Source organism: Brachyistius frenatus, unplaced genomic scaffold (assembly GCF_029030835.1).
Source record: "Brachyistius frenatus isolate BFR_SWC_R1_liver_20210118 unplaced genomic scaffold, ASM2903083v1 Contig_79, whole genome shotgun sequence".
Classification (NCBI taxonomy): Eukaryota; Metazoa; Chordata; class Actinopteri; family Embiotocidae; genus Brachyistius; species Brachyistius frenatus.
Window position 1 is genome coordinate 1314295 of NW_027210678.1, and position 27546 is coordinate 1341840.

At 44.2% G+C, this 27546-nt stretch overlaps 4 non-coding genes across 4 annotated transcripts; 2 read left to right on the forward strand and 2 right to left on the reverse strand.

The window, feature by feature from the left end:
* Positions 1 to 11328: 11328 nt before the first annotated feature.
* Positions 11329 to 11421, reverse strand: trnay-gua (transfer RNA tyrosine (anticodon GUA)). The gene is made up of 2 exons: positions 11385 to 11421; positions 11329 to 11364 (listed from the first exon to the last, which is right to left on the reverse strand). It is a non-coding gene; the product is annotated as a tRNA-Tyr (tRNA).
* Positions 11422 to 11608: 187 nt separating this feature from the next.
* trnay-gua (transfer RNA tyrosine (anticodon GUA)) lies at positions 11609 to 11701 on the reverse strand. Its single transcript has 2 exons — positions 11665 to 11701; positions 11609 to 11644 (listed from the first exon to the last, which is right to left on the reverse strand). It is a non-coding gene; the product is annotated as a tRNA-Tyr (tRNA).
* A 191-nt stretch (positions 11702 to 11892) lies between these two features.
* On the forward strand, positions 11893 to 11985 carry trnay-gua (transfer RNA tyrosine (anticodon GUA)). Its single transcript has 2 exons — positions 11893 to 11929; positions 11950 to 11985. It is a non-coding gene; the product is annotated as a tRNA-Tyr (tRNA).
* A 5512-nt stretch (positions 11986 to 17497) lies between these two features.
* trnas-uga (transfer RNA serine (anticodon UGA)) lies at positions 17498 to 17579 on the forward strand. The gene has a single exon. It is a non-coding gene; the product is annotated as a tRNA-Ser (tRNA).
* Positions 17580 to 27546: the final 9967 nt, after the last annotated feature.

Sequence of the window (27546 nt, forward strand, 5' to 3'; positions counted from 1 at the left end):
CTGGTTGGTGAGCCAGAGATGTCGAAGGCTTTAACGTCTCTTTGACATCTCGTCCTGTCCAGACGACAACCCGCTAATCTCCGAGGCGGGCTGCAACTGTTTAGTTACCGTGGTAACGTTGGCGTGTTGTGGCGCTTCATGTAAAAAGACCCTGCGTCTCGGGTCGAGACGATGTCGGCCTCCTCGTGGAAACCGTCTGGAAGAGAACGCGGCCGCCGCTCTGCACGTTCTTACCGCGACAGATTCATGTTTTCAGGTTTTTTTACTGACTGCAGCTTTCGGCCGCTGGAAACACAACCGGAGGCTTCGGAGGAGCTTTTAACTCTCAGGGGCGTCTTCCCAAAAACAAACACGTACACTTCGTCTCGGGGGATTTCACTTCTGCAGGTTTAAAAAAAAAAAAAAAACGTCCCTCAACTTACTTTTGATCTCCTGAGTGAACGACGCTTCGGGTCTGTTTTAGTGATCTGATCCACCGACGTCACAGCAGGAGGCAGCGGGACTCCGCGAGGCGAACCCAGACCCCCCTCGGTGAGGATGACGACGAGCGTCACCAAAACTTTCTGGTTTGGAAGAAGAAAAGAAAAAAAACTCACTTAAGCTGCTGAACTGAAGCAAAAATGTTGACGTTTCAAATAAAAGAAAGTCACGTTGAATGTGACTTTTACAAAACATTCGAGACAGATTTGCTAAAAAAGAAGAAACTTACTTCTTCTTAGTTTTAAGAAATTACAAATTTGAGTTCTTTTGAGGTGTTATTAAAGTAGGAAACTTACTTTTTTAGTGTATTAGTGCCATCGCAGCTCTAATAAGTTTATTTATCTTCATCTATTAGGAGGAAATCTCTGAAGCATTTAAAGGCAACTTATGCTGATGGATTTAGCTGTTAGCGGGGGTCTTAGAGGTAAATGTAAGACTGCAGGGAGTGGGTGGGGGTGGTGGTGGTGGTGGTGGGGGGGTGTCTTTGCAGTAATCCCACTAGCTGCCCCGCTGCAGCTCTGGCGTGGAGCTGGGGGAGCGTTGGGTTTCGCCGGCGGGTCTTTTGACCGGGCTCACGGGGGATGAGAGGAGATCCTGAGCGCCGCCGAGCCACTTATGAAGGACGCACATTGTTGGAGGAAACTGAGCAGTCTGGCAACACAGGCGGAATTTCCTACTGTGATGTTATCTCACACAAGACATTTAGCTTCGGCCAAATGAAGGAGGGGGAGAGGAGGGGGTGGAGGTGGGGGTGGAGGTGGGGGAGGGGGTAGAACGAGAGAGGGGAAGATAGACGAGGAGGACGGAGACGGGGCGGCAGCATCACACCTCGCCACCTGAAGATATTCAGACGTCACCAGACGGGCCAAAAGTTCAGAGATCGATATGATCACAGTAGAAAAGTAGAAATGAAGCTGGCAGAAATAACAATTAAAAACACGAGAGATTAACGAGTTTAAAACTGCAGAAACACACAGATTACGAGAGATAATCTCAACCTGTGTTTTCACGGCAGATTATTAATAAAGCAGCTGTTTTACTGTTCGGCCTGCGAGGCGAAACCAAGGGCTGAATATAGTTTGAAGAAGCTCGAAGGATTTGAACCGACGTCGTAACCGCTGGGTCAATCAGCCCCGTGTAAACAATCGTACCAAACAAACAATAAACAATAAACAATAAACAAAACGCCTCTCAGGAAATTAAATGGGTTTATTTTTGCAGTGGAAAGAAACTTAGTACAGTTTGAATAAATGTCGGTATCATTATGATCTCATTAATAACACTACTGGTGACACATTCATTATTAATGACGTGTGTGTGTGTGTGTGTGTGTGTGTGTGTGTGTGTGTGTGTGTGTGTGTGTGTGTGTGTGTGTGTGTGTGTGTGTGTGTGTGTGTGTGTGTGTGTGTGTGTGTGTGTGTGTGTGCAGCAGTCGTATCTGTCCAGTCAGCAGTAAAACAGGATACGCCAATCATTTGTATTGTAGCATCAAAGTTAAAGAGACGAACCTTTGGACCTGATTAGAGGAAGAACACTACGATTATTCTTTGGACTTTTGTACCAGACGGGTTCACGAGCGACTACCAAACATTTCCGTGACCTGAATTAAAATTGTTATTAAACTAAATCAAATAGGTTTTATTCAAATTGAATTTGAAACGTTAAAAGATGACATTTGTTTCTATACTTTCACGTATATGACAGCAAGTCTTATATTTTGTATTTTAAAGCAACGTCTTTATAATAACCTCCAGACTTTTATGTGAAAGGCCCGTATGAGCTCATTTATTGAGTGTATTAAAGTGTTTAAAAAACAACACCTCATCAAAAGGGCAGTGAACACACCGCAATAAAAATTCCACAGGATCCAAATATAATCGGTGTTATCTGAAGAAGTGACAGCGTGGTGTGATAAACTGGTTGTAATGGGAGGAGGAAGGCAGGACACGCCGGGTGGACCGGTAAATGTTTGACCAATCTAAGAGTTCATCTGCAGATTTTTAAAAAATGCCGTGTAATGATTAGCACAAAAAAAAAAAAGAGCTTATCAGTCCCGGAGAAGATTTCCAGAAAATGAATCCTGCTGCGGTTCGTGAGGAAGTCGCTCAGACTGAACGTCGAGGTGTCAGTCAGCCGACGTTGTCATGAGCGGGTTACCGCTTCGGTTTAAAGGACAAAGGACGTCAGTCTCAGTCAGAGCGGGAGATTGATCCTCTCGCTGACTCCAGGCCTTTTCTTCACGCTGCTGTCACATCAAAAACCTTGTTTCGTATCCCCACGTGAAGCCGAGCGACAAGAACTCGTGAAAAACTTTTTATACTTTCAGATTCAATTTCCTCTTGATTTTTTTTAAATTTTTTATTAATTTCTTACATTTTTTTTTTAAACTGTATCACAGACTGCACGGGGGGAGGAGAGGAGGAGGGGGGAGGGAGAGGAAGGGGGGGGGGGGAGGTTCAGAGTTCACCTGCAACACCAACCAGAGAAAGTACTTGTAAAATCATCATCATGTGACCTGTTGGTCTGGATAATCATTAGCAACCTATTTATCACAGACTGCTCATGTTTTCTTGGTGTAGTTTCACTGTAGTAAAGACAGGAAGAGATTCTGGTTTGTTCAGTTATAATTTACATTTTATGTTTTTAAGTGCTTTTTTTTTTTTTTTTTAAAGGAGAAAGAGAGATCTGATTGTTAATTTGAATTATGACTTTAACATAACAAACAGCAGAAACTCTCTCAGAGGTCAATCAGATGATGATTAAAAGTAAATGTACAACCAAACAAGTTTTTATTGAGTTTCTATTTCACACTAATTGCGTGACTGTCGTCATACTTCTGTTTTAATCAGGTGATGATCAGCCGTAAATGTACAACCATAAAAACTTTATTGAGTTTCTGTATCAAACTGATTGCAGACTTTCATTACACGTCTGTTTTCCAGCTGCAGAATCTACGTTGTTTTACTTTATTTTCAATTGTTTTAAATGTCTTTTTCAAGAATATATTTTTGTGTTTGAGCTACACGGGATATTACTTTAAATTAAAAAAAAAAAAAAAAAAACAGTTATAGATTTTGTGTAGGGTTTAGTGACATCTAGTGGTGAGGTTGCAGATTTCAACCAACGTAACATCCGTCTGCTTCAGAGCGAATAAAAGAGAATCTACGGCGAAATTTGTAAAGTCATGCCTGGTTTTTTTTTGTCCCTTCTGGGCTGCCGTAGAAACATGGAGTAGCAAAAACACTCTTTTTTGGTTTCAGGTGATTTGTACACTAATAAAAACAGAATTATGAATATTATATTTCATTTCTCCTATTAGATCATTATGAAACCTTCACATTGGGCCAATAATTTGAAAAGGCTTTTTAAAACCCCCAAAATAACAATAATTAGGAGATTTCACGGCCAAAAGGACCAACAATGAAGTGTCGGCTTTGTTCATTAATTTTAAGTCAAAATGTTGTGGAGGAACTTTTATCCTCAGGAAATTAAAGTTCTTTATTGGAACTTTTAAGAAATCAATGAGCTCGATAACACAGGCCACGTTTTACAGCTTGCAGTCACGTAAAGGCAAAAAAAAAAACCACAAAAAAAACCACGTAAGAAATTTACAAGTTCTGTCAAAACCACGTATTTACCATAATTCACCGTCGGTTAATAGGATTTGTGTTTTGTGTTTTTTGGAGGCACCGAGCTGCTTCCTGATCTAACGGCAGCGGAACGAGTGAAATCGAAAGAAGCATGAGGGGATTAGCAAAGTTTTTTTCCCAGATAAATAGGAGGAAGTTGAAACGCAAACTCGAGGAAATACGCGCGACTTTGTGCAAAAAAAAAAAAAAAAAAGAAAGAAAATTCCACATCTGACATATGACCTGTCAATCTAAGTCACAGTTGGACCTGATTAAGCTGATGAAACCAACAGAGAGCCACTTGAAACCGACAAAGACGCCTTTCCGCTTTGTGCGTTGTCAGACGCTGTTGTTCCGGCAGCAACAGGCTGACAGTTAATACGGAGGAAGAACGTTAAAGGCACCGAAAAAAAGGTCTTTGATACTCGCTCACGCTTTTTAAATAAAATAAAATCTGCCAAACAGGTGAGATAAGTTCACTTGTTTAAATGAAGTTGAATGGGTTGCATCATGTGGCATCATCTTGACACCCGAGCACCGATCTGCATATTTGTGACAGCGGATAAGCAAGTGGGGAAAAGTCATTTTATGTGATTCTTTTGAAAAGCATGTAGTGATGCGGGGTGGGGGAGCGAAGGTGGGGGGAGGGGGGCAAATATTAAATATGATAGATGAAAAAAAGAAGAGGTTTTGTGATGTTGCAGGAAGACTCAGCATCCTGACAGCAGGACGGATTGAAGGATGGATTAAATCACAGCCGGATTATTTGGCTCCAATTTGTTCATAATAAAACCGTGAAGTCCTTCTGTTAGTTGGAATAAAGGAGCTTCGGCTCAGATTTGAACTCTTTAACGTGCAGATACGGTTATTTTTCTTGCATTAGTTAACTGGAGGGAGTTTCATTTTCTTCAGCGGGATATTTTGGCATCACTGAGGAAAAAACAACAACAAGTAAACATGCTGTTTACCGCATCGGGCTCATAGATTCGGTGATCTTTAGCTTTTTGAAAGCGCGGCCCGACGTGAATGGACACTTGTTGCCGTGTGTCTGAGCGAGGAGGCCCGGTCCTGGTCGACTTAGCCGCGGGACACGCGATAGGGTCCAAATCCAAAGTGGAATGGCTGCAGGCTTCAACCTGCGCTTAAGAGGGTCACCGGAGAACAAAGGGGGTCCAGTCAGTCGCTGAGAGGCTGCACACACCGAGCAGCGTCGCGTGGGTGTGTGTGTGTGTGTGTGTGTGTGTGTGTGTGTGTGTGTGGGTGTGTGTGTGTGTGTGTGTGTGTGTGTGTGTGTGTGTGTGTGTGTGTGTGTGTGTGTGTGTGTGTGTGTGTGTGTGTGTGTGTGTGTGTGAGTGTGTGTGTGTGTGTGTGTGTGTGTGTGGGTGTGTGTGTGAGTGTGTGGGTGTGTGGGTGTGTGTGAGTAGGTGTGTGTGGGTGTGTGTGTGTGTGTGTGTGTGTGTGTGTGTGTGTGGTGTGTGTGTGTGAGTGTGTGTGTGTGTGTGTGTGTGTGTGTGTGAGTAGTGTGTGTGTGTGTGTGTGTGTGTGAGTGTGTGTGTGTGTGTGTGTGTGTGTGTGTGTGTGTGTGTGTGTGTGTGTGTGTGTGTGTGTGTGTGTGTGTGTGTGTGTGTGTGTGTGTGTGTGTGTGTGTGTGTGTGTGTGTGTGTGTGTGTGTGTGTGTGTGTGTGTGTGTGTGTGTGTGTGGTGTGTGTGTGTGTGTGTGTGTGTGTGTGTGTGTGTGTGTGTGTGTGTGTGTGTGTGTGTGTGTGTGTGTGTGTGTGTGTGTGTGTGTGTGTGTGTGTGTGTGTGTGAGCAATTTGGAGGTTTTAATTCGACAACGTTTTCCCAGAGAGGAATGAGAAAAAGGTCTCGTGATGAAGCGTCTCCGATCGTCCGGAGGAAACCGAGAGCGACGGGCGAGCCGGAGAACAGGTGTTTTTAGGGGAAGCGTTCCTTTAAAGTGGCGTCGGAGGCGAGTTCACGATGGAGCCGCTGACCGATCCGGTTCAGCTGCTCGGCGTTCTTCTGGCTTCTGGAAACACACGTTATAAACCGACCTGTCGGAGAGCAAGACGAAGAAATCGAGTGTCACGTCACATCTTCTCGTTTGACAGACAGACGGGTTTAATCAATAAAAGTCCATCGGTGACATCACAGCAGCAGAATTCAAACCTAACGGTTCCCTGGATCAGCGCGTCAAACTGAAACCGCTACGCAGCATCATCAAAGGTCACAGGAACCTACGCCAAGGCACAGCTGACGTCCTTCGTCCCCTGAACTCATCCAGGAACCCGACTGACGTGGAAGTCTTTTATTGGGTCGGCGATATCCGTCGTCTGGGACGTTTCTTTAAACGTGAACATCATACAGAAGCTCAGCTTCGCGCAATAAACTCCCGTTTTTCCGTGAGAGCACTTCCAAACTCGCCAGACGTTGACCGCTCCGAACAATACGGTCTGAATAACACGTTTAAACGTTCCCACCGACAGATGTCCGCTAAATTGTGCCTCTCTGGTCTTTTATTGCAGCTCTCTGTCTAAATCCAAACTTCTGTGTAGTTTCCCCGACTCGGGTTTTTTTTTTATTGCTTCCCACAGTTTTGGCAGAGAGGATCGTCGAATCGGGAATATTTCACCTCTCGAGCCAAACGTGAAGCCAAACCTGCCGAAAACACAGCGAAGCGCCGTCGGCTTCTCCGTCCGCCTGGCATCGCTCGCCGTCGGGACATTTCCCACGCCGGACGTCTCCGACGGCCGCGGGGGGACACGGACACAAGAAAAGTCCTGTCAACTTTTTCCACTTGGTTTTGTCCTTCTTTTTCTGCCTCTGTGTTTTTTTCACCTCAGTATCTGTTTGTCCCCTTTTCTTTCCTCCTCCTCCTCCTCCTCCTCCTCCTCCTCCTCCTCCTCCTCCTCCAAGTCTAACATGTCATTCTTCATCTTTTGTACCGACGAGGCCTTTTTTCCCCGTTGAACTCCCCGCCCTCTCCACTCCTTTGGCTCTCCTTTTCCCCTCTCAGGGGCCTAATTATGAGCCGGCATTAAATAAAAACATTTATATTCCCCCTCCCACCCTCCCTCTCTCCCCCCCCTCCCAAAAAAAAGGCTTCTCTCTGTGCTTTCTCTGGACAATGAGGGCTTGTGATTCTGCCTTCCCTCCTGCTCCCTCTCTCCGTCCCTTTCTCTGCTGAGTGGCCATTCACCGGGGGTCTATGTCTCTCTTTGTGACTGGCTCGCTCCAGGACTCCTAGGGGGCTGTAATTGTGTCTCATTAAGTCTTACAGTAGTCGTGAGTGGGGGTGGGTGGGAGGGTGGGGGTGTAGCGGGGTGGGAAGTGGAGGGAGAGTTTGCAGCACAAGGCCTCGCAATTAGAAATCCCAGAGAGCTTGAATGGGAACCCTAATCAGACCACAATAGCTGAGGCTCCCTGCCTATTAGGGCAAAAAGGAAGTGTTGCCATTGTCCAAACACACACACACACACACACACACACACACACACACACACACACACACACACACACACACACACACACACACACACACACACACACACACACACACACACACACACACACACACACACACACACACACACACACTCATGCACGCACCAGGAATGCATGCAGCACAGTGGGGATGGATGTAGTAGTTGTGTGGTGGCGTCATCCCGCAGGCCAATTTGGAAAGATTGGGGGACTTAAGAGAGCTTTTCACTGCTTCAGTCACGACACACACACACACACACACACACACACACACACACACACACACACACACACACACACACACACACACACACACACACACACACACACACACACACACACACACACACACACACACACAGGTGCAGGCACACACACATTTCTCCCTCCATATTGAAGCTAAAAGAGGTCTCATTAGTGGTGCTGAGGACGAGCCGGGAGTTTCGTGTTTGCTCATTTGTAACCGTGTGATTCTTCTCGCCGCACGCTGGAGCTTTTTTTTTTTTTTCTTCCCTTTTGCCGTTGAAACAAAAACAATCAAAAACAAAACATTTTCTGCAAGAAATGTATTTCGCCGTCGTCTCCGCGAAGCTCGACGAGCACGGCAATAAAAAATAAAATAAAATCAGCGTGCTGCGTCGACATAAATAACACATGCACCCGGTGTAAGTAAAACAACAACAACATACAAATAATGATATTCCACCACCGTCTGTCTCTGAAAGGGAAAACGCATCGGAAAGTGAAAAGTTTGCAAAGTCTTTTCCGTCTTTTTTTTTTTTTTTTTTTATCTCATAATAGGAGCAGAAAGTGGGTCTCTTTTCCTGCGTTTATCTGTGCAGCGTTCCCAGGAGAAACACCGGCTACCCCTCCTTATCTCTGCTACCGCCGAGTGCTGCAGTGGATTATGAAGTGGATTATGCAAATGGCTCACAATATATTCATATTAACAAAGGTTGAGGTTCATGTGCCCGTGCCCGGAATTTATGAATATAATGTAAAAAAAATACGTATAAAAAATGGAATGTGTTATCATTTAATGGAAATTAACTCCACATAATTGTGCCGTGTTTTGTTAACGTGCTGAATGAGCTGCATCTGTAAAATGAAGTGATATTTAATTTAGCTCATTGTTTCCATGATTTTTTTGGGTGCCAGCTCCAACACTGATATGCCTGTAGGTATTAAGACCTGTTTTAATTGTGTGGATTTTTTTTAAATTTTTTTTAACTCTATTGTAAGTCGGAGCACTCGAGTGTCTCCAGGATTTGTTGGATATTGATCCAAACGTGGAATAAATATCCAGTTTATTGGATCTTGGTGGTAAATGTTTGTGCCTTTTACACGGGAAGCTAAAATAAAAACCTTCTGGATGCACTCAGTCAGAGAGGCTCATGACTGCAGAAGAAAAATGAAGGTCACACAACAAGTAATCTGTTTTATATTCAGCGTATGCAAAATAAATTTGCAGCTCATCGACTCCACGGACGACCTGGAAATATGAACCGAGCGGTGAGACATTGAGATAATATGTAACAGACATACATGATAGAAGGAGTTGAAAAACAAAACAAAAAGGCTGACTCATCCGAAATGGTGCAATAAAAAGAAATTAAAGGCATGATTCATGTGGTCTAACTCATCTGTAGGCGCGGTTTAAGATAACAAACATCTTCTGGATGGAGGAGCAGCAGGTGAGAAACGTATCCGAGCAGCTCTGACATCCCAAAAGATAAATGTTGCGTCGGTGAAAAAAATAAATAAAAAAGTGGCACGTTGAAACCTGCACGCCGGTTTTAGGAAAATGTGGGTGTGGACGGTCGACAGGAAGCAGCGTCCCTCCTGCAGGAGTTCCAGCGTCGGCCAACCAAAACAGAAAGATCTTCTACTTTGTGTGACTTTAAGTGACTTCAGAGCTGCTCGGTCGTTGAAATGTGACAAGAGGTTTTAAATAGTTGATATTAATAACTCGGAGAGAATGAGCCCCGCAAGAAACACTATTTGAGCTTTTATTCATTTTTTCTATCGCGACCTTCGGTTAAAAAAAAAAAACCAACAAAAAAAAAACATTCGCTGCAAACCACCTGACCTGTGGCGCCATGGCAACGGGGCTTCTCCAAACTCCGCACAAGTTTTCCTGGACCACGACGACCCACGCGGAGAACGAATCCGAACGTTTCCGTGACCTCGTGCCAGATTACGTTTCAGCTTTGTGTGTTTTCTGCCGACCGGCTCGACCGGTACGTGAATCAGAGGAAGGAAGTGAGTTTCATCTCCGTCTGTGGGTGGCTGAGCGGCGAATTGGTGTTGTCAGCGTTTTAAACACAACTAACCTCAGTTCCCTCTTTTCCTCTTCGGACCTCATTGGAGGTGATAATTATCGTTTAAGACCTAATTTAAACAAATAATTAACAGATGTATGCTGACAAATAGGCCGGCTTGATTCTTTGCAAATCCCTCCAACCATTGTGTTGTTAATTGGGGCTGAATGTAAGCAGATACTCTGATGCTCTCTCCCCCTCCCCCTCCCTCCTCCTCCTCCCTCCTCCTTCCTCCTCCTTCCTCCTCCTCACTGAATACAATCTTAAACTGCAGAATAAACAGCCTTAAGTTCAGGAGGTGTTCGAGTTTCACATTGTTGGCCTCGTAAAGCTAACGGTTTGTTTATTCCGGTCTTTAACGCGACAATTTGAAAGGAGACCTTCATCGAGGATGTTAGTTCAATGAAAGAGATCATTTAACAACATTTAACGAAAACTGAGTTGACTTTGTCCAAAAAACTTTAAATTTCATTTCTGTATCCTGTCATTTAATCTTCACTCTGTAAATGCTGAGGTTGGCATAAATGTTGCACAAACTTTTCTTTATGCATCTGTAATGTTAATTATTTCCTTATTTTCCAGACTGGTCTGTGTTCTGCACGTCTAAATATGAATTATTTTTGCATGGAAATGCGCATCTTAATTGGCGCCTTTACAATAAACATGCCACCGAGCTGCAGAATAGGATCCTTAACTTTTTATTTATAATTTTCTCCACATTGTAAACAGAAACCATTTCTGTCCGTTGCAGGCAGCCACACGCGTGAACTTTCTTGAAAAGCTGATTTTCGTCAGCGTCTCCGACCAACGACAACACGACATCTCGGTCCGTGCCGCGTTTCCTCCGAAGTCACGATGACGCCACGAATCGTGCTGCCGACGGCGGTTTTTAAGGGGTTTCCCACCCGGACGCACAAAAGGGGGCTCAGCATGTTCTCAGGCATTGTCTCTGGGTCAGGACCACCCGCCCCTCCCTTCGCTGTCCCACTGTCAGTCAAACAACACAATGCAACAACTCCACCCCCCCCCACCCCCCACCTACACTCCCCCATCCTATTTACTCAGCAGACCCCCCTCCTCCCCCGTCCCACCACCCACACTCTGGACACAAGGAGTGGTGACATGATGTTTTCTTAGTGCTGAATGTGAACTATTAGTCAACAGCTGGGCTGTGATTCCTTGGGAGGGGGGTGGTGGTGGTGGTGGGGGGGGGAGTCAAGCCGAGACATGGAAGCTTTGCACGAGGAGGGCAAAGGACACGAATGTAGAGCAGCAGAGCAACGCTGCAGGAAACAAGAGAAGAAAATCAGATTTTAGCCAAAGAGGAGACGCTAAACGCTGAAACACTAAAACACGTGAACAACTCTGGGTTTTTCTTTCTGTCACTCAACCATCCCGCTCTCACAAAATGCTCCTCCTTCGAGCCGGATTTGAACCAGCGACCTAAGGATGTCTGTGACCGTGTACTCTCCTACAGTCCTCCGCTCTACCAACTGAGCTATCGAAGGTGTTGGACACACACCGTCCACCGGACAGAGCGCTGGTCAACAGTATTCTCGGACTGCGTCAAAGTACGCGATTGATTTTCAGTGTTTCCAGTCGATAATCAGTCATTCAGCACTTTCACTGACGAACTGGAAAAACCTGTCGGTTTGATTTACGTGTTTTACAACCGCTCTGACACCAAAATGCTCCTCCTTCGAGCCGGATTTGAACCAGCGACCTAAGGATGTCTGTAACCGTGTACTGTCCTACAGTCCTCCGCTCTACCAACTGAGCTATCGAAGGGGTCCGGCACACACCCCTCACTGTGCCGACGCTACGTGACCAACAGCCCCGGACGACCTCGGGTCGCAGGTTCGAATCCGGCTCGGAGCAGGAAGAATGATTAGCATAAATGATTCATGACATAAACATTACCCTGTTACCATGGAGATTATCAACATTCGCTATGCACAGTGGAGCTCAGTGGCAGAGCTCCTTCGATAGCTCAGTTGGTAGAGCGGAGGACTGTAGGAGAGTACACAGTTACAGACATCCTTAGGTCGCTGGTTCAAATCCGGCTCGAAGGAGGAGCATTTTGTTAGGAAAGGTTGTCGGTTGTCGTACAGGACACCGTGTAAATAAACACGAGAAAGCGTAGATATGCGACGTGAGAGGAGTCGAAAGCAAAAGGCTTTCAACTTAATGAGACGTGAGAGGGTCTGGCCCTGCGCCGCGGTGGGCCAATGAACTGTGTGAGGGGGGGTGCCTCTTCCACAGCTGTGGGTCTGATGGGTGTTGACTGAACTAAACCCAGTGGAGTCTCTGATGAAACCAGCATCAGGTAGACAGTCTGTTTTTATGTTTCTTCAGAGGACGTCAGAAGTAGGCGGTCCTTCAGTGAGCCTCGGGACACATTTACATTCACACTGCTCAAAGAATGTCGACATATCGGTCTTTGACCATTAGGCATGTCAGATATATTATATTTTACTATAGTTTCTATTGACTGAAGTTTAATAAAATTTGAATTTGCATTTCAATGAAGTGTTTTTTCCGTTCGAATATTTTCTATAAATGCAGAACACGCCACTCTGCATACATCGTTATATTCCACGTACATTGTTTTATAACAGAAAACCAAAACGGTCGGAGTCGTCGAGGACTGCAGCCGAGGATTTAAATCAATCAATATGAAATCAGTATTCAGAAGGAAGGAGCAGGTAGGGTTATTGAAAGCACGAGCCCGGTATCACAACATGGCCTCGCGGGTCCCCCGAGAGCCTCGTTGGAGTTTTTGGCCCCCGGTCTCAACCAATCAGAAGTGAAGCCTGACTTCTCAGACTGATGTCTCTGTGCAGGCATCAGGCGTGAACTGGTGTGAATATCGCCTGCGGCCATGCTAACCGCCAGTCAGGCAGGAGTCAATATGGCTCCGGGCTAAAGCATCTGGGCCGAGGTAGCCCAACATACACTCTGTGCATTACATGTGAACAATTAAGACGATGCTTCTTTTTTTTTTTACAGCGACTTAATAATGAGTGGCGCAAAAACTTAAAATCCCCCGATCATCCACTGGATATATAGAATCCTATATATAGGATATATAGTACAAGCAACGAGCTATAAATGATCACGGACGACAGACGTTGATTTTGTGCTTTGGCTTCATACATCTGAGAAACTCACAGAGGGACCGAGTGGCCCGAGAGCGGCCTGGCGTGCACGACTACCCGGCACACAAGTATTTATATGGCGTATATTCTGAGTGACAAGGTGGGAAAATGTTTTAGAAGGAACGGCGAGCACCCGTTGGGGAGGAGGTCATGAAGAGGACGTCAGTGTCAGCGAAGCCGACGCTGCGTTTTCCTTCACCTCAACGGTTAAAATGGAAACTTCCACGATGAACATATTCCAACCAGACAGGACGGAGGTACGTAAATTAGCAAACTGAATGCATTACGGAGGCTCTGAGCACCAAATGGGCCGAGTTCTCCACCCAGGAAGCACATGCAGGTTTAAATACAGCAGAATAAGTAGATTTGGTTGGAAAAGTGACTTTAATTCAATACATACTTCAGATGATCTGATATTTAGGTAGATATTAGGTTTCAACCAATCAGCAGCCAGCAGTGACGTCGCACGTTGGTTTGTGAACGTTATGAATCCTCCAGTTCAGATTCTGTCCGTCACCATCTTTGCTAGTTCGGAGCGGTTTGGAGCAGGAAGTGACCATATTTGGACGAGCTGGGGGAGGAGTCAGAGGTGGATCTGACCGATCTGATTGGAAACCTGACGATACTACGTCAATAGCTGTAACTTGACTGCACCACAGGCCTGTCAATCAAACAGACACGCCCCCAAAACCAGGTCTTCTTGAATCTTCTTTTCTAATGAATGAGGGATTATTTTCAGATGGACCTCCAGAAAACTAATAAGAAGGAGTGACTTTAGCTAACAACACCGAGATAACTGATGGACACATTTTATTCACTTTGGATTTGATGAGAGAAGTTGAATGGGAGTCTATGGAGCCGGAGGCTTTTTGGAGCCGACCTCTAGTGGCACTCGCTGGTATTGCAGCTGAAGACACTTCTGGATCAGAACCATTTTACAGACCTGGAAGCTACGAAGACTTTTATATCCAGTTTGTGGTATCAACTCATAAAGTTGTGGTTTGGATAAATAAACCACCAGGTCTCATAAATAGTTTGATTACTGGTGATAATATGGAAATATTAGAGATGAAAATTGGGGAATTGGGCAGTAATGTCTCAAAACTAATCTTAAAACGTAGCTTTATGATAAATCTTACAATTAGTGCATGTCACGTGACATTTAATTGGTCGTAATACAAGTCCCCAGTTGTAAACTTGTTTTGTTTTGAAATTGATATTTGAACGAGTTTCTTCTTTGGTTTTGCTTTCACCATTTTTTTAAATATTTTTTTTATATTTAATTGTGTGTTTGTAAAGTGTATTAGGTGATTTTACACTATATAAATGAAACTGAATTGACTCTTTAACATAAAACCTTTTAAAAAAACATCCAATCTGCCAAAAGTGAAAGTGATGATGACCTCTCTGTAATCCAACGGCGGGTTCGGGGGGGTCAGACGTGGAGACAGCGTGGCTGCTCCTCGCTCACATCCCGGTGGAATGCTAATGACGGTGAATCACGTCTCCGGCTGATGTGCTGGAGGGAGCGAGGAAGTCGGCGGACCACCCACATCTCCTCCCGTGTCTCCCTCCGAAACACTTAGCGGTGTAATTATATGGGAGTGACGTGAAAAGTGCTCTCTGTGTGCAAATATGGATTAAGTCCCAGACGGCAGCGAGCATTTCTAAAACACCACGTCTTACTTTCCTTTAATCATCACCTGAAGTTACGTCAAAATACAAAAGGGCGAAGTGCTCGAGCGCTGCAGTTCATTCTGCTTTATGTTTTAGTTCAGCAGCTTTGAGATAAAAAAAATCGGAGTAAATCCATCGTTCCCCGACGGCAGGTGCAAACAATTACGACTAATAGAGATTGGTCAGTTAGAGCAGATCTGAATATGGCCTGGCTCCGCCCACCTATGGCTCAGCTTCAGTCTGTCAATCATAAAATAATTCATAGTTGACGATGTCAGGTATTTTGTTAAACTACCAATGAAATAGTTCATGTTTTAATGTGTTTTAGGAAGTAATCAATCAAACATTTTCATTTAAGTGTTTTATTTATATACGCTGGCATATTTCTAAATCCTAATTAAAACCGTTCAGTCCAGTAAGCGCTGACACACTTCTTTCAGTTTAGTCTCATATTTCCATGCGACTGAGGTTCAGTCATTTCCTGGTGACGGCTACATTTCCTCTGTGCAAAAGGTTACCGACTGTTTTATTGACCACTAAATCACTGCAGGTGCAACTTGGTTTTTATTCCAGGATGTTTCCTAAATGAAATTCAGCTGTCAATATATACATATATATATATATATATATATATATAGGAAACCTAATCAGGTCAATGAATTACAAATAGGTTTTTATCCATTTAAAGTTTTAAGAAATCTGTTTTCGTGGGATGAAACTTTGCACAAAGTTCAGCTGTGCTGCTGCTGATGTGTCTTCCTCCCTTTCATGAAACCTTATATCTGTGTTTGGTTGATGGGATAAACATCTGTATGAGCAGCAGCGGAGATCCCACAGCCCCGCGGCCGCCGCTCCTCCTCGGCCCTGAGAAACCACACTGTTTTTTTTAGTTTATGGGGAAAAAAAACAAAACAATCAAAAACAAACACGGCATTCAGAAATATAGACAATGCCGGGGTGGCCGCGCAGAGAGACGCGCATTCCTCTTCATTTCAGCTAATACTCTGGGAGATTCTGTCCTTAATGTAATTACAGGGCGAACGGGTCGTTTCCCATCCGAGGAGGGGAGTCAATGACTGACTGCAGGGACGGTTTCTAACCGGCTGTTACGCTTGGAGTGATGCTAAATGCATTTCCCAGAATTCCAAGGGTCAGGCGGACGGAGGACGCTTCACCTCCGAGAGATCCGACTGCAAAACGGAACAAACTCCATCTTTCGCTGTAAAGATATCAATATTATAATATTTTCCAGTGACTGACTGTTAAAGAAGGAGCCGAGTGCTGCATGGGGAGGAGCTCAGCTATAAAACAGATGTGAGGACAGCCGTGTTTGCACTAATGAACAAGTTTCCAATTGGCAGTCAACTTCTGATGATGATACATGATGCGGATCAACGAAAACGACGTAACATTGAATTATCATAAGTACTAATGGAAACGTGGCTGAACTGTTGACTGCACTCTGCTGCAGTCAAGGCAAACGTCATGCAAAATATAAGTAGTTATGCATGTAGGTTTTGTTGTTGTTGTTGTTGTTGTTGTTGGGATCAAAATGCTTGATTTTGTGGCAGCATGTAATTTGTGGAGTTTTAAGTTTTTGTTGCGCTTAAATTGTGGAAATTAGCAAAACAATTGCATGTCAAGGAGAACATTTGCGATTTATTCTAAACTAATACCTAAGAGTCATGTGTCATTTCTTCATGTAATAATAATAAAAAAAACATTTGAAGTTAAATATTTGAACATTAATTCAGCACATCAGTCTACCGTATGCACAAAAACAAAGTGTTGTCTTTTACAACTGGAAGTATGGATGAATTCCCATCAACCCACCCGTCACTTTTCTGGTCAGCCGGCTTGCGGTTTGTTTTAATCATAAGACAAGAGGTTGAAGAGCCTCATTGACTGTAGATGAGAAGTTATTTATGTTAATAAAGCAAGTTTTGTTTGGGAAGTCGACTTTTTGCTGCCACACATTCAGAAGAGCTTCTGTTGAGGACATTTCTCGTGAAAAAAAAGGGCGGAAATCATTCAAAAACGAAAGCTCCCACAAATACTGCTGAGACTGCTGGAATTTGTGTGACTTTTTGTGTTCATGAGATCACAATTTCCTGGAATGTCTATAAAATAGATACCTCTAACTCTGCAAAGACTTTATTGATATGTGTCAAATGTCAGAATAATAATCTGGTCAACCTGCTAAAATACCAAAGAATGACCTTCATTAGTTTTCCGATATACTTTGACATACTTTTACAGTTTTATCTCCATGACCTCCATACAGATACGGGAATGGGTTACAAATGAAATTAAATTCCTGAATGGTCATCTGTATTTGTTCACCTTTCTGCATCCAGCATCCACAAAAGCAGGATCAGCTGTATTTGAACAACAGTTTTCTGAAACACAAAATCTGCACATTTGAAAAACCAAATCAGACAAAAAGACCTCCATGAAAGACGAACCCGAGATGCTCGTGTCCTTGTAAACGGTTACTGTACGAAGAGAAAACCTTTGTAACAATCCTGGTATTTTATAAAATGCAACATTAGAAACTTTTGTGGAACTGGAAGTCCTGAGATTAATTATTTCTATCATTTCTATCTGTCTGACCTCACAGACTGTTCTTCAGCAGCACAAACAAATCCTCCTCCCCACTGAGGACATCAGATAAGTGTTGGCCTTAACTGTGAGAGCTGAACGTAGATGATGGGAGGGCTCGGGGTCAGGGAGGGGTGGGTCTGAAGGAGCTGTGATGGCCGAGTGGTTAAGGCGTTGGACTTGAAATCCAATGGGGACTCCCCTCGCAGGTTCAAATCCTGCTCACAGCGAAGGTCCCTCATTTACTCGAGATTTATAGGTGTGCAATTTTTCACAGATTTGTTTTACTCTGAATTCTTCAAATGAGGCAGTTTTAGTGCTTCCGTTGAATATTTACTCACAACATTCGTATTTTAGAGATCACAACTAAACAGTGAGGGCCATTGCTCCCGATGAATCACAGGGCGAAGATCTTCCGCTGTTTCAATAAGCAAACAGACTGTGAGGAAGATGACTAATTATTTAGTGGAAGTTAAATCCTTCCTCTTCCCACTCGCTCCATGTGATACTGCAATGTCAGCCAGTGGACACAGAAAACGCCACAAGCAGCCTCCCACTGTAAACTAAACACTCGGTGGATCTGTATTATTTCTAGGTCTGGAAACCTTTGACCCGCCAGCAGAGGAAGGAAGACGAAGACATCTGACACACAAACACGATGTTTTGTTGCAGACCCCCAACAGTTGGTATTTAACAAAAAAGCAAATGTGGTGTAACAGGAATTCAATTCGGTCTGCAGTTATACTCTCATCTAATCTTTTATTATCAAGTAAATGAATGAGATAAGATGAGTTGTATGGTGTTTTATAGTGCAGAAGAGAATGTACTTACATATTTACAGCATCACTGTAAAAAAACTATGAAGGACGGGTCATGATTTTCTAATTGTCAAATAGATATCAAACAGTTGTCCTTGTTTTTACTGCCACCAAAAGGGGGCAGTAATGCACCCAAAAACCGTTTGCTGATGACCATTGAACAACAAAAGGAGGAGAACAAGAAGTGTTGCTCTGAGATTTGATGTTTCGGTGCAAACAGCAGAAACATGCAACGACGACGTAAAAAAGGTTTGTGTGCAACTCCTTCAAAAAACAAAACAAAACTGAGTAGCAGTTCAGACTGCAGGTAGAGCCAGCAGATCATCAGTCTACCACAGCTGCACACAACATTCGAGGGAATCACGGAGCAGGTAGACGGGTTTGAACTGACCCAAGTTCAATGTGTGACTATATCTGGGTCTGGAAATCATTTCCATCCTGCCGGGCGTAGACTTCTGGTTATTCTAAAACTATTGGAGCAGCTTTGACCAATCGGCATTGACCACCACATGCGCCGAAACGCTACCATCGCCGCAAACTACATTTAGAAACACTTGACCTCTACTTCATCACCCGGTCTTTGATTGGTCCGTCCTTCAACTAGACTAGTTCCTATCAAATATCAAACGGTATTTTTCACTGAGGGAAAAGAAATGCCAAAGTGCAGGTGTGAAATGCTCCATCTCCGATCTGCTGTCGAGCTCGTTTCCAACGCTCTGATGTTCATTCAGGGACCAACTGTGAGCGAACGAGTGCGTCTCCGCCCGCGGCGCGGCTCAGCGGCCGTGTTAAGCCCGAGGTAAAGAGAGGTGTCCGGGCAGGTTAACATCTCACGGTGCCGCTGTCAGCCAGCTGTCTGCTGCTGTCCTGCTGCCAAAAATATGACTCGCTCACGCTGGCGTCTCACGACCTGGCAAGACAGACGGAGTCGAAGCAGCGCAGTCGGGAGGAGAGCTGCAGACCTGCAACACGGACCCGCCTCTAAAATACAGCATGAAGACCGAATCACTCACAACTGTCACGACCATTTTACTGGCATAATTTGTGAAAACTGTGGAAGGTTAGAAATATATATATATATATATTTATCACGTCACACCCGACTAGTTACAGGAATGTGTTTTACCCCTTCAGACACTCAGGTGTCCCTGAAAGCAAGGTATTATTTGAAAAATGTGGATTCTTGAAAAATAATTAAGTTTGCAAATTACACCTGAAACCTTTTCATCATAACTTGTGAGTCATGATTAAAAGTCTCTCTGCAGTCTGACTTCACAGTAAAAGTCTCCTGCTCAACCTCTGCTGTCTCTTCTTATGTTTAAGAGAGAAAACCAAGCAACAAACTTGCTAAAAAGATCCTTTTTAGAGGATGTTAATCGCTGTAAGCTTTCACTGCTGTTCTATAGTCTTTGCTCTCTTTTAAGGAAATGATGCGTTTGAATTAAAAGCTGTTTGCATAATTTCCAGAGACCAGAATGACAAATTCTCCGTGTGTGGCTCGCCTGAATAATTACATGTCTTTTTGCCAACACTGTGAGGATAAACAGTGATGCAATGTTCCCCACCTGAGGAGGTTCCGCTTCCAAAATCGGTTCACAACTGTCTGCAGCTCGTCCTTGTGTTGCTTATAAAAAGGTGTTTTAGTAAATCCGGTTTTAAAATCTCCTCGACGACCAAACTGGCGCTAATCTGCTGCGAGCGACTCTAAACACCGAGTCCTCGGACGCTGCTGGACGTTTCATTCGTTCGAGGCTTTCTCAGCAGCAGTAAAAGTTTCAGAGAGTTTACTTTGGATCCAGGAGACAAACTATGTTTACAGAGGAGGCATGGTGGTCTTCCTCTGCAGGTCACCTGGTCAGGTAAACCACCGGAGGCAGAGAGCGACTTCACTTGTGGGTCGAAAACACAGCCGCATATATGTCGAGAGAGATCTCACACAAGATACTGAAACATGCAGCATTACATGGAGCTAAATTAAATACAGGAAAAGAAATATGTTTTCATTGCACTAGAAGTCTCTCCAAGTGTTTCAATTTAAAAATAACATTTTAATACGTAAATCATTCTAAAAACAGACTTCACTGTCTGGAAAACCTTTTTATGTGTTTTTCAGCCAAAACTCAGTTCATGACCACCCAGAAACAAATTCAATTCACCGCATTACAAAACCACCGGCACTCGTGTGTAGAATAAACCGCATCTTCTGCTGCATGTGGCGTTAATGAATCAGCCGCTCGGAGCTGGAGACCGTGTGCAAACACAGTTCAATCACAACGCACCGTTCTGGCGGCGGAGACGAGAGGATGGAACAAAATACAGGCTGCACAAAGGTGAAAAGAAGAAAAATGGGTTGTAGAAATGAGAAAGAAAGATGTGGAAGAAACTGAGCTGCAGAGGTGGAAGAAAGAAAAAGAAGGAAGGGAGGTATCGGTGATGGGAAAAGTACAGGTGAGAACAACAGGGAGGGGAAAAAAAAGAGGAGAAGACGAGGAGGTAAAAGAAAGAGAAGTAAAGGTGAAGGAGAAACATGCTGCTGAGAGGAAGGTCGGGGAGAGCCAATCAGGACCTCCGGCCTCGCTCCGTGTGTCTGATGGGAAGTCCTGCTGAGAAGCTGCTGACCTTGAACAAAGAGGAGGAAGAGGAGTGATGAGAGGGAGGAGGAGGAAGAAAAGATGAGAGCTGGAGAGAGAGGAAGAAATAAGAAAGGCACAAGTAGTTTACTAAACTATAATTCATGGAATGAATTCTGGAATATAATCTGAGTTTTGCACTGCAGCTAACGAGCATCTACCGATGGCACGTGAGGCGTTCAGGGTCCGCCTGTTAATTATAAATTTGGCATTTAAAAACAAACTCACTGTTTAGAAACTGGGCTGAAACTGTAAAAAGTGTCTCGGCCCTATTCTATATAATTCAAAGACAGCTGTCCAGAATCCATCAGCACGACTTTCTGATGTTCCCACAAATGAAAATGAAAACTTATAATGTGTCAGCCAAAAGAAAACAAAAAAAACAAGTGTTTCACTGCTTCTTTTGTGAACCGTATTGTAAATGTATTCGGCTGAAGGCTGCACGGCTTCTTTTAAAGGAAGGATGCTAAATTGAATTGTGGACTTTTGCTTCTTAAGGCTACGTCGGCTCACGGTGAAATAATTCTAATGTCTTTGTTTGAATATGAATAACTTCGAATTGCAACGAGCGCGACGTAAAAATGTTGATGAAGTAATCAATTTTCTAGCAGAAATGCACAAAAACATAATCCAGTCAAACAGCAGTGTGAAATATTTGTAATATTCTTTACCACACACAGAATACGTGTGTGTGTGTGTGTGTGTGTGTGTGTGTGTGTGTGTGTGTGTGTGTGTGTGTGTGTGTGTGTGTGTGTGTGTGTGTGTGTGTGTGTATTGTGCTGCAGGACTAATTGTTCTCTCGGTGTACGGCTCTTTTTGAGGGATTATTACTCTGTTGTTGTTGATGAAGGCAGTACGTCCTGTTCCCAGCAAAGCATTTTCCCCTGAAAACAATACATTTTTAAAATTGTTTGTTAATGGGAGCGTCACGTATTTTTTTTAATCGTTGAAAGTTCTGCTTTTTCTTTTTTTAAATCGGTCACTAAGAATTAAAAAATGTTCAACTTTGTTTGAAACGCAGCCCTCATCACTGTCACCTTTCACCTTCCAGTCGTCCAATAGGAGCAAAGGAGGGGCGGGACAAACGCACGTAAAACCACTGACACCGGTCTCTGATTGGTCCGCCCTGGACGACAGCATCCAGACTATAATCACAGTGGGAAAAAAGATTTGAGGCTGTGAGCAAAAAGTCCGTCTTGTGACGTTAAACCTCGTCTAATATTTGTATATTCGTAGATTCTTCTATATTTTAAAAATGTTTTATTTTAGTTTACCAGTTGACAAACCGACGGTGAACCGTTTGTCGCGTTACAACAGAGGGACGAAGCCGCCGCATCTTTAAAAAGATTTAGTGCAGCTGAGCGTAAAATCCCAGAATCTCACGGTGGATATCCTTCTTTAAACAGATGGTGGAGTCACGATCACCTGAGGGCTAATCCGTCTGTCTGGTTGTGTTTGTTTACTGTTGATTGTAAAGTCGTGCGTTTCTGCCCGCCTGGAAAATCCAAATCATCTCCTTCCTCCGATTCCTGGATCATCTTGTTCTCAGCCACGTCGCCGTGTTATGCACATTTACTTGTTGGAACAATTACAAAATAAATATGACCGTAAGTTTAGTCCATAAATGTTCACACACACTAAGTTTTGGAAAAATTCCTTTGTTTTTTCCTTTTAGTTTAATAGAAGTTAAATACCGACTAATAAATTCCAATCAAGTTGAACTCCTTTAACTTTAAAACATCTTTCTCTTTCTTTTACCTGATAGAAGAGAACTAAAACAATACGATGGTGCCCGATATACGTTATATACCAAATTCTAGTAAATTAATATATTATTTTTTAATAAATATATATATTTTTTTATAAATAGTGATATTATTTGAGGAGAAGAAGTAAATTTCAAATCAATTGTATCGATAAAAATGTGACTAATAAGTCTAATGAAACACTGATGACTGTTAATGTTAGAAAACTACTGACTTCAAAGGATTATTAATCTTTGATGGAGCTGACAGAAGATCAGCTGATAAATCATTACAAGGTCGCTAGTTTTCCTGCAGCTTCTCTGGCGGCGCCGCGAGGTGAAATGCAATTCTCAGCGGGCGGGCAGAACTCCTCCTGCCCGTCGTTATACCGGTCCCGATATCGGTCCTGATACCGGTCCCGATACCGGTCCTCATACCTGCATACCGGTCCTGATACCTGCATACCGGTCCTCATACCTGCATACCGGTCCTGATACCTGCATACCAACCAGGTTTTTTTTTTCGGATTATTGTCTTTTCGTCGACGTCTCTCACTCGCTCCACAACACGTGGAACCACGCTGCGTTGTGATTGGCCGAGGAGAGATTCCTCGTTTTGATGCAGCTCATGTCCTGAATAAAAATGCTGCAGAATGGACATCATTTAAAAATGATGATCGCAGAGAGGCATGGATCGAGGTCGCGGGCTGTTTTTTGTTTTTTTACGATTTATCGTGCTGCACTATTGAAGAGTTTCCAAAAATGATTGTAGTTGTTGCAGTTAATGAAATTATGCTTGGTTCATCAAGTCTGTCTGAATATACCGTTGCAGTAAACTCTTATAGAGGCTGTTCCTCTTTCTCAATAACCACAGAATCATTTATTTGCCCTCCCGTTACATCAGAAAGAAAAAGAAACATCAGACTCATCACTGAAGAGACAAAAAAATAAATACAAAGATGAAGCGGTATATATTCTACACACGACCCGAAGTGCAGGTCGTCCCGTCCGCTGTCACCTGCGTAGTGAAGAAACGCCGCGCTGATAACGACCTGGAAACACGTAGGAGGTCTGCGGCAGCCGCGATGAAGCAGGAGGCAGAAGGAGGGAAGCCGTGACACAGACATCAGTGTGTTGCTGTCAGCGCTCTGCAGAAACGGAGAGAGAGGGGAACCCCTGCTGAGAGGAGAGTCCACCGAACCGCTCATCACTGTCTGAGTGAGTGTGTGTGTGTGTGTGTGTGTGTGTGTGTGTGTGTGTGTGTGTGTGTGTGTGTGTGTGTGTGTGTGTGTGTGAGACGTGATGTACTCCTACACACTCCGCTGCTCTCCGTGGTTTTGATATGTTGTGCACACGGTGCCCTTGTTACCGAGGCGTCATATTTAAGCACACACCGACATGAAGGGGGCGACACGCCGAATTTCAACTGGTTCAGAGTGACAACGATTTCCTGAAACAGGTGGAGGTTCAAGTGGAAGTGGTGGAGTCGGGGGAAAATAATGAGGAGGAATAAATCTGATGGTTTTTTCTTATGCATCTTATTATTTGTGGCGAATCCGAAGTAACGACTGCAGTGACTTCAGTTCATTCAGGGCCGCAGACGCGCTTTCCGTCTAAACTATTATCTGCACATGAGAGCAGCTCAAAGTCATATTGTCATTTTGAGGGTTGAAAGTGAAAACACAGACTTTGCAAAGAAGGGAAAACTCATTATCATAAACTTAATATTTCACGCTGTCCCGATAAAAAGAGCCGATTCATACATGAACATCTTTGTCCCCGATTCTCTCCCGTCTCGCTCGGCTTCCTGGCTTTGCCTCTATATCTCTGCGCTGCGTTCAGGGTCACCGGTTTCTCAGTGGGACGTCCCGAATCAGAGGGATGAACCGAAAAAAGGCTGGAAGAGCTGCACTGTGAGACGTCCCTGCAGGCAGCCAGAAGAGCGCCTCCTTTACCCGCCTCGCCCCGTCTTTACAGCCGAATCAGGGTTGAACCCAGAGACTTAAAGTATAATACCACTGAAGGCCACTAGGGGCTGGTGAAAAAAAAAATCCAAATATGGTCACTTTTGGCTCCAAAAAACCTCCCGAGATGGTGGCGACGAAAATGCCAAACTCGAGGCTTTAAAACAAGTTTTAAACATTTACAAACAAAGGCGGGCTTCACTGTCATCGCACTTAGCCACGCCCACTGCTCGCTGATTGGTCAACCATTCAAGAGTGGCTGAACAAACCTAAATGCGAAGACCGTTTTCCAGACTACAATCAACAGTGAGGACTGAAAAGCTGTGACCAATGGGTGGGCGGAGCCAGGCTAGCATCACATACAGGAAGTGACAAGAAGAGTTTTACCCGTTTAAACTATTATTTTTTTATTACATCTGCATATTTGTTCTCTTCTGGTGTCTTCCCTGAAGTCTCGTTTAGTTTCTAAGTTTGGGTACGTCGTGTCTCTTTGTGAACCTGAACAGGACCTTCATGCTTCCTGCCTTCCTTTTTTTTCCTCGCTGCTGGATTTCTCTCCTCGTAGTTTCTTCGTCTCACGGCTGTGAAGGTTAAACGCGTGCACTTATCTGGAGTTTTGAAGAGTAACAGGCCATTACATAATCTGCTTCCCCCATATTAATCTTTCCCCATTTGTCTTATCTCGGCCATCCATCGGGATTTCAACTTCGATGGAGCTTCCGACGTCGCTGATGCAATTTAGATTGTTTCCCGCCCAGGTTGAGGAATGGTGTCTCAGCAGGTTAAAGCACAAACCGTACGTCACCACACCTGCTGCACCGTACGGGAGATTCAAATCAGGTTTCTCCTCCACGCCGAAGGATTCACCTTCAATCAGTCCTCTTCTATTTTTCTGCACCTCCTGACCTTCAATCTCCGACTTTCCTCCAACAAATAACGGAGAAAAATGCCGCTAAATGTCTAAATGAATTCTTTACAAGAAGGAAAAGATGGAGATCTCCCAAAAGTAACTTCTTATCTCTCATCAGCTTGTTTTGTTTCACTTTAAACTCTTAATGAGGGAGTTTTATCTCCGCCAACACCTATATTCACCGCTATCTGCCGTGCATCAGCCTTGAGAGGAGGAGGAGGAGGAGGAGGAGGAGGAAGAGGAGGAGCAGGAGGAGGAGCAGGAGGAGGAACTCACGTTTATCTGCGCGTGTTGCAGCGCTGAATTCGTTCCCATAAACGAAGGAGAAAATGACAAAGACTTTTGGGTTAATTAGGGACTTGACCCCGTGGAGGAAAGGCCGGCCGGTTTATCTGCCGCGCTCTAACAAGCGTGCGGCTAACAGCCGTTTAAAACGCCGCTTATTTACATTTAGAGTGAATCTTACGGCCGCCGCCAACCCTTGACAGGAACTTTACGACTCGCAGTTAAAAAGAAACAAATGCGTTTAAGTGACTGCTTTTTAAAAAAGTAATTAACCCATTTGTTCGAATGTCACGGTTCGTGAGTTTTTTTTGTTTTTTTTTACACCGAGCGAAGGTTTGATTAGACATGGCGCCGGGTTTGTTATCCACTTAGAGCAATATCTGTCCATTTCATCTCGCCACCGTGTCCGGAGGCAAATTCCCATTTCTTCTGCTAGATTGGTGAGTGTGAAATCAAAAAGTTAACGTCGGACTGCCCTGAGAGAGAGAGAGAGAGAGAGAGAGAGAGAGAGAGAGAGAGAGAGAGAGAGAGAGAGAGAGAGAGAGAGAGACAGAGAGAGAGAGAGAGAGAGAGAGAGAGAGAGAGAGAGAGAGAGAGAGAGAGAGAGAGAGAGAGAGAGAGAGAGACACAGAGAGAGAGAGAGAGAGAGAGAGAGAGAGAGAGAGAGAGAGAGAGAGAGAGAGAGAGAGAGAGAGAGAGAGAGAGAGAGAGAGAGAGAGAGAGAGAGAGAGAGAGAGAGAGAGAGAGAGAGAGAGAGAGAGAGAAGAGAGAGAGAGAGAGAGAGAGAGAGAGAGAGAGAGAGAGAGAGAGAGAGAGAGAGAGAGAGAGAGAGAGAGAGAGAGAGAGAGAGAGAGAGAGACACACAGAGAGAGAGAGAGAGAGAGAGAGAGAGAGAGAGAGAGAGAGAGAGAGAGAGAGAGAGAGAGAGTGAGAGAGAGAGAGAGAGAGAGAGAGAGAGAGAGAGAGAGAGAGAGAGAGAGAGAGAGAGAGAGAGAGAGAGAGAGAGAGAGAGAGAGAGAGAGAGACAGAGAGAGAGAGAGAGAGAGAGAGAGAGAGAGAGAGAGAGAGAGAGAGAGAGAGAGAGAGAGAGAGAGAGAGAGAGAGAGAGAGAGAGAGAGAGAGAGAGAGAGAGAGAGAGAGAGAGAGAGAGAGAGAGAGAGAGAGAGAGAGAGAGAGAGAGAGAGAGAGAGAGAGAGAGAGAGAGAGAGAGAGAGAGAGAGAGAGAGAGAGAGAGAGAGAGAGAGAGAGAGAGAGAGAGAGAGAGAGAGAGAGAGAGAGAGAGAGAGAGAGAGAGAGAGATGTGTTTAACTCGCCGACTCCTATTTAGAAATGAGTTAAATCAGCTTCTGGTATCTCTGCGGCGCGCTAATCAAATTGTCTCGGCTTGACACTCAATTTTGGATGTCGGCTGTTGTCGCCTGCCTCTTTCATGCCCAAATACTTTCTCACACACGTTTTCATACAGCGTGCTCTCATGTTTCCTGCTGAGATGATGGAAACACACAAAAGAAACAAAAACACAAAACAGGGAGACTGCAGCGGCGTCTGAATTAAAAATCTGGACATATAGGGAAGTCCAATTACAAGCTTCGAGGAGGTGACAGCTTCTGAGTCCCTAAAGTCTCAAAGGGCCATAATATACCAACAAAGGTGTTTTTTGTTTTTTATCTTTATAAGCAAGAGGAATGTAAAGAGTCGCTGGATGTGCAGCTGAAGCCCCTTTTACACACAAACCGTTTCTATATTTACTCAAATAAAGGTTTGGGTGGTTGCTGAGCCCAAACGCCAGATTTCCATACATCAGACCGGAGTGTGTGTGTGTGTGTGTGTGTGTGTGTGTGTGTGT